We start from the raw sequence: 7,500 nt of genomic DNA, 5'->3' as shown, positions 1-7,500 counted from the left end.
GAAACACTGACACATACTGTAGAAACATGGGGTTTTATTTTTACAGAAATACCCCATGTTTCTATATCAGTGGTGCTCAATATTTAATGTCAAGGACACCCAAAAAATAATCTGGATCTGTTAGTGCAACGGATACCATAACACAGATTCATAAATAAACATCAACTGATGCCAAATTAAATACCAATATTACTATAGCAGAACACAGCCTGTCTGTCTGTCTGTCTGTCTGTCTTCTTAAAAAAAAGATGATTGCAAAGAAGTGGCTGTTATGATTCTGGAAAATATATGACGATGCTTATTATTATGGCTTCACACAGTCACACACACACACACACACACACACACACACACGGGATCTGACCCCATTCAAAAGGTAGCATATAGACATAGCAGCAGCTAGCCTCCTCCTCCATTCCAAGTCTATGGCCAGCAGTGCTGAGTTAGCATCGATGCTAACTGACAGCAGAGCACCAACACAACCATCTATACAACATGGATGGATGGATGTTGTTGTTATAGTCATCCATCCGTCCGTCCGTCCATCTGTCCGTCCGTCCGTCCGTCTCAATTCATTTTTATTGGCATCATGTTATTAATAAACATAACGTTTACATTGTTGCCAACGCCAATAACGTGTCGAATAAAAAAAAAAAACCCCGTTGAAATTGGATACAACGTATACAGTTGTAGAGGCTCCAGCGTTGCGTTGGTGTTGTTAGTTTGTCACTTATAGCATTGACTCAGTCAGTCATTCATGGTGCTTTATTTACCTTGTATAGCCGAGAAGATGTGGAGGTGTTGCCGGGAGGCAGGCTGCTGGTACCGCTAAAGTCAGTCCGTCGGGGGGCAGGCAGGCTGCTGGTACCGGGGGAGGCAGTCCGTCGGCCCGGGGCACGGAGGCTGCTGGTACCGCTACAGTCAGTCCGTTGGCCCGGGGCAGGCAGGCTGCTGGTACCGGGGAAGGCAGTCCGTCGGCCCGGGGCACGGAGGCTGCTGGTACCGCTACAGTCAGTCCGTTGGCCCGGGGCAGGCAGGCTGCTGGTACCGGGGGAGGCAGTCCGTTGGCCCGGTGCTGATGGATGGATGGATGGATGGATGGATGGACCGGATCCTTCTTCCTCCGGTGCTTAAGTTCCGACGGTAAATCCACCAAACTACCGGATTCCGTGCGCGCGTCGTAGCAGCAGCCGCCACGCGCACACACACACACACACTTACGCACAGCAGGAGGGACTGAGTGAGGAGGATGATTGGTCCTCTTCAGAGGAGAGGAGAGGAGAGGAGAGGAGGGGGGGGGGGGGGGGGGGGGGGGGGGGAGGAGAGGAGAGGAGGGGAGGGGGAGAGGAGGGGAGGGGGGGGGAGGGGAGGAGGGGGTTGTTGTTGTTGTTGTGGTTGTGTGTGTGGGTGTGTGTGTGTGTGTGTGTGTGTGCGTGTGCGTGTATGTGTGTGTGTGGCGGGGGGGTCAGCATCGATATGTTTCTGATCGATGACCAGTAATCAATAATCAGTCATTTTTAAGGGGTGATACTACTAGCCCCTCCTATAAGCTTTGAGGGTGCTAGCCCCTCCTATATACAAATAGGAACAATTCTGAATATTCTTATCTCGCCCCGTATCGTTGAGGATGCGCTAGGAGGACGTCCAGCGACGTCTATAAGGCTCAGCTCGGTTTTAATCCTCAAGACGCCCTGAGGCGTCCTACGTACAGAAACTATGAATAAAGGAGACATTATAGGTCTTAATGTCCGCCAAACATTAAGCTATGAAGAAAGGAGACATTAGGTCTTAATGTCCGCCAAACATTAAACTATGAAGAAAGGAGACATTAGGTCTTAATGTCCGCCAAACATTAAACTATGAAGACAGGAGACATTAGATCTTAATGTCCTCCAAACATTAAACTATGAAGAAAGGAGACATTAGGTCTTAATGTCCGCCAAACATTAAACGATGAAAAAGGAGACATTAGGTCTTAATGTCCGCCAGACATTAAACTATGAAGAAAGGAGACATTAGGTCTTAATGTCCTCCAAACATTAAACTATGAAGAAAGGAGACATTAGGTCTTAATGTCCTCCAAACATTAAACTATGAAGAAAGGAGACATTAGGTCTTAATGTCCGCCAAACATTAAACTATGAAGAAAGGAGACATTAGGTCTTAATGTCCGCCAGACATTAAACTATGAAGAAAGGAGACATTAGGTCTTAATGTCCGCCAGACATTAAACTATGAAGAAAGGAGACATTAGGTCTTAATGTCCGCCAAACATTAGTGGCAACACAAACGCCGTCGACGATGAAGGGAAAATGTACGTCATGTAGCAGATCCAGTTGTTCATGAGATGATGTATAATGACAAGAGCCCCCCTCACTTCACAGGGGTGTGATTTAATATATATATATATATACACTGGTATATATATATATATATATATATATATATATATATATATATATATAGATATCAACGAAGTCTCAACTCCAAAGCCAGCGCTCACTTCACATTTGAATAAAGTTGGGGAAACCTCTTAATAATAATCTGTATTTTTATTTCATAAACGTGATCATTTCTCTACAGTGGTTGCCAATTAAAGGCATAGTAATAACAGAAATCAAACTAATTACGCCCACTTTAAAAAAGGGAACGAGGGGGGTGGGGGGGGGGGGGTGTCTGGGTAAGGATGTGTGCGAATATTCTTTGCAAAGCATATTCAAGGCACAGAAAGGTCAAAGGTCACGTACTGTTCCTTCATGGTTCAAATAAAGTTAGTAGTAATGTTTCATGTTTTTCATAGTCGAGGTTACAATTCACGAATACAGTCAAATGTTCTATCATCAATCCAGCATTTTAAATAACGTAAGGAAAACGATCATGCAACCAACAGCCAGAACCTCACAGCCAGAACCTCACAGCCAGAACCAACCAACAGCCAGAACCTCACAGAACCTCACAGCCAGAACCTCAGAGAGAAACAGGACTCAAACGATAAGAAGCAAAGACTGGACACAGAGTTGAAACGCTGAAAATAAAACACAAACTCCATGCATCAGAAACAGAAAGGGTTAAAATAAATCAAACACAAACTCCCAGCGTGCATCAGAAACAGAAAGGGTTAAATAAATCAAACACAAACTCCCAGCATGCATCAGAAACAGAAAGGGTTAAATAAATAGAACACAAACTCCATGCATCAGAAACAGAAAGGGTCAAATAAATAAAACACAAACTCCCAGCATGCATCAGAAACAGAAAGGGTCAAATAAATCAAACACAAACTCCCAGCATGCATCAGAAACAGATCATAGAGCACACCAAGTGACTCAGTAAAACCTTTTAAAATATAAATAAAACAAGAAAAGTTGCAATTTTGAAAAATTGCAGTGTCGTTGCCGCAATCGCTAACATAGGCCCCTCCTAGTGACCCAGGAAAACCACTTGAGCCCTAAAACATAAATAGAATTAGCTCTACAAGCTCACAACTCGCATTGGCTATTTAGAGACAGACAGTGAGAGAGAGAGAGAGAGAGGTTGGCCAAACTGACAAAATGTAATATTACGCAAGAAAGAGGCAAACATTGTGAAAATCTCCGATCTATACAAGCTTGTATACTGTAGATCGGAGGTTTTCACAACGTGTATCCGTGCGAACCGAATCAAACTATAAACGTAAGTTCGAATATGATTATTTTGAGGGCTGAAAATGTTGAGATGAGATGATGATGAAACTGATGAGTTTTTTCCGATGCCCGAGTAACCGATACGGGTTACTCGATGTACCAAAACATCCACATTGACACTATAGGCTGAACCATCAACGCATCGGGGAGCAAGTCTGACCACAACACTGCAGGAAATCGACAAAACATCCGATCTACAAGCATCAGTGACAACTGATCTACAAGCATCAGTGACAACTGATCTACAAGCATCAGTGACAACTGACGAGTGTAGATCGGAGATCCATCTGCATCTATGAGAAAAAAAGCAGTAAAATAAGTGGTTACTCAACATAACGTATCGGTGTGTGCTAAGAATTAAGTACTTGTACTCGGTCTGGGAAAGAAATGGTATATGGGGACAACATTAGGTTATCAGTAGACTCGGATTGGCCCTTATTTGGTCACATCGGTATCGGCAAATATGCCAGTTTAACCACCAATCAGACACAGGGGTGAGGGGTCGACACTATGCCAGTCTAACCAGTGATCCCACACAGGGGTAAGGGGTCGACACTATGCCAGTCTAACCAGTGATCCCACACAGGGGTGAGGGGTCGACACTATGCCAGTCTAACCAGTGATCCCACACAGGGGTAAGGGGTCGACACTATGCCAGTCTAACCAGTGATCCCACACAGGGGTAAGGGGGTTGACACTATGCCAGTCTAACCAGTGATCCCACACAGGGGTAAGGGGGTTGACACTATGCCAGTCTAACCAGTGATCCCACACAGGGGTGAGGGGTCGACACTATGCCAGTCTAACCACCGATCCCACACAGGGGTGAGGGGTCGACACTATGCCAGTCTAACCAGTGATCCCACACAGGGGTAAGGGGGTTGACACTATGCCAGTCTAACCAGTGATCCCACACAGGGGTGAGGGGTCGACACTATGCCAGTCTAACCAGTGATCCCACACAGGGGTAAGGGGTTGACACTATGCCAGTCTAACCAGTGATCCCACACAGGGGTGAGGGGTCGACACTATGCCAGTCTAACCAGTGATCCCACACAGGGGTAAGGGGTTGACACTATGCCAGTCTAACCAGTGATCCCACACAGGGGTAAGGGGTCGACACTATGCCAGTCTAACCACCGATCCCACACAGGGGTGAGGGGTCGACACTATGCCAGTCTAACTAACTTTGAGTGAGGAGTTTGCTATGAACACAACACCAGATATATAGCGATAAAACACAACACCAGATATATAGCTAGATAGCTATAAACACTATTCCCGGTCAGTGGACTCCAAAATAAGATATTTTTTCGTAATACATTTATAGTAATACAAAGAATATTATTCTCCGGTATCGGCTAACACATAAATGATCGGGACATCCCTACTTATTATTACACATGAATCAATACATTCACCAGATGTTTTACAAACATTTTGTCACAAACAAATTGGTGTAGAAATGAACCATTAATCATTCCATCCAAACAATAACAAACAACATTACAAATGAATCTTATATTTTTGGCAAGTATAACTGTTTTCTTTTTGGTAGGGACTGTAGTTTAGCTGAATCAATTAATAGATTAGTTGTTAATAAAGTATAAAGTACAGCTACCAAGTATGCTGTCCTGATGCGCTGCATTGAACGGATTATGAACTGATTATGAACTGAATATGAACTGAATATGAACTGATTATGAACTGAATATGAACTGAATATGAACTGAATACTGAATATGAACTGAATATGACGACATTGAATATGACGATGACATTGGAACGACATTATACAGTCATAAACACAATAAATACGATAGATGCTTGAACACAAAAAAACAAAAACAAAAAACTGGAAGGCCGTGTTAATGAAAAACCAAAAAAAAAACAATCACATTCATTTCCAAACCGATCGGTTTGCGGAGCCCAGCGAGTCGCCGTGCCGAGCGTTGCGAACGGCCACCAGAGCCGAGTTACGTCCCGATAGGCAGAGAATAGTAAATATTAGTAGCTCCTATAGTTTCCAATTCCATGCCCCGACAATAGAGTTGTAAATGACACGACCAGCAGGGGGAGCCCTTGCCCAGGCTGTGTCTGCTCCACCACCCTGCATGGGGCAGTCCAGATGAACACAGACAAAACACCAGTGTCTAGTATGCTCATATTGGCCACATTCCAACGTCCTGATAACGGTTGATTTCGTATATATATTTAATACAGAGATAACGGACGAATCCGTTGGCATTTCATAATAGACAAACAACAGCGCGTTTGATCTTCATTCTTAGTTCTGTGACACTTCCTAGTTTTTAGGGAATCTTGGGGGGGGATCACTTTGATCAGATGCTTTGATCAGATGCAGATTCTTCCATTGTTGAAACTATTTACAGTAAAACCAAAAGCATGTTCTGTTGTTCCGTTCTGAGCTTCAAACCGATTCCTTCTGGTCACCTTTATTCATTCAACTCCATTCTAATAGGGCTGTGAATCTGTGGGTGTCCCACCATTCCATTCAACTCCATTCTAATAGGGCTGTGAATCTGTGGGTGTCCCACCATTCCATTCAACTCCATTCTAATAGGGCTGTGAATCTGTGGGTGTCCCACCATTCCATTCAACTCCATTCTAATAGGGCTGTGAATCTGTGGGTGTCCCACCATTCCATTCAACTCCATTCTAATAGGGCTGTGAATCTGTGGGTGTCCCACCATTCCATTCAACTCCATTCTAATAGGGCTGTGAATCTGTGGGTGTCCCACCATTCCATTCAACTCCATTCTAATAGGGCTGTGAATCTGTGGGTGTCCCACCATTCCATTCAACTCCATTCTAATAGGGCTGTGAATCTGTGGGTGTCCCACCATTCCATTCAACTCCATTCTAATAGGGCTGTGAATCTGTGGGTGTCCCACCATTCCATTCAACTCCATTCTAATAGGGCTGTGAATCTGTGGGTGTCCCACCATTCCATTCAACTCCATTCTAATAGGGCTGTGAATCTGTGGGTGTCCCACCATTCCATTCAACTCCATTCTAATAGGGCTGTGAATCTGTGTGTGTCCCACCATTCCATTCAACTCCATTCTAATAGGGCTGTGAATCTGTGGGTGTCCCACCATTCCATTCAACTCCATTCTAATAGGGCTGTGAATCTGTGGGTGTCCCACCATTCCATTCAACTCCATTCTAATAGGGCTGTGAATCTGTGGGTGTCCCACCATTCCATTCAACTCCATTCTAATAGGGCTGTGAATCTGTGGGTGTCCCACCATTCCATTCAACTCCATTCTAATAGGGCTGTGAATCTGTGGGTGTCCCACCATTCCATTCAACTCCATTCTAATAGGGCTGTGAATCTGTGGGTGTCCCACCATTCCATTCAACTCCATTCTAATAGGGCTGTGAATCTGTGGGTGTCCCACCATTCCATTCAACTCCATTCTAATAGGGCTGTGAATCTGTGGGTGTCCCACCATTCCATTCAACTCCATTCTCAATCCAATAAACGGTAAAAATAAAAAAGATCGAAAGCTATTCAAAATGATTATCGATTCAATACGTAGGATTTCATCACAATCTACTCCAGCCAACTGAACTGAAGTGACTACAGTACAGTAACTTGAAATGATGTTTACTGTGATTAGGGTAAGCTTACATTTCATATCACAAACACCATGTAGTGAAAACTCCTGTAAATGTAACCACAACAAATAATCTAATTATGAATCATAACGGGGAATTTTGACACCGCTACTTTACTTTCTAACCATGACACTTTCTTTATGTTCATGATCAGGGACATGCACACTGTAGA

At 43.9% G+C, this 7,500-nt stretch overlaps 1 protein-coding gene across 2 annotated transcripts in view; it reads right to left on the bottom strand.

Annotated features, from left to right (window-relative positions):
• The window catches only part of glcci1a (glucocorticoid induced 1a), a 9,965-nt gene extending 8,790 nt beyond the window's left edge, over positions 1–1,175 (bottom strand). For both annotated transcript variants that reach the window (XM_080788004.1, XM_080788003.1), the window contains exon 1: positions 774–1,175. The gene's annotated coding sequence lies outside the window, so the exon portion shown is untranslated. The remainder of the gene's footprint in view (positions 1–773) is intronic.
• Between the last annotated feature and the right edge of the window lie 6,325 nt (positions 1,176–7,500).

The sequence above is a fragment of the Protomyctophum bolini genome, assembly GCF_963924005.1.
Source record: "Protomyctophum bolini genome assembly, chromosome: 17".
Taxonomy (NCBI): Eukaryota; Metazoa; Chordata; class Actinopteri; order Myctophiformes; family Myctophidae; genus Protomyctophum; species Protomyctophum bolini.
This window is presented reverse-complemented; position numbering and strand designations above follow the sequence as displayed.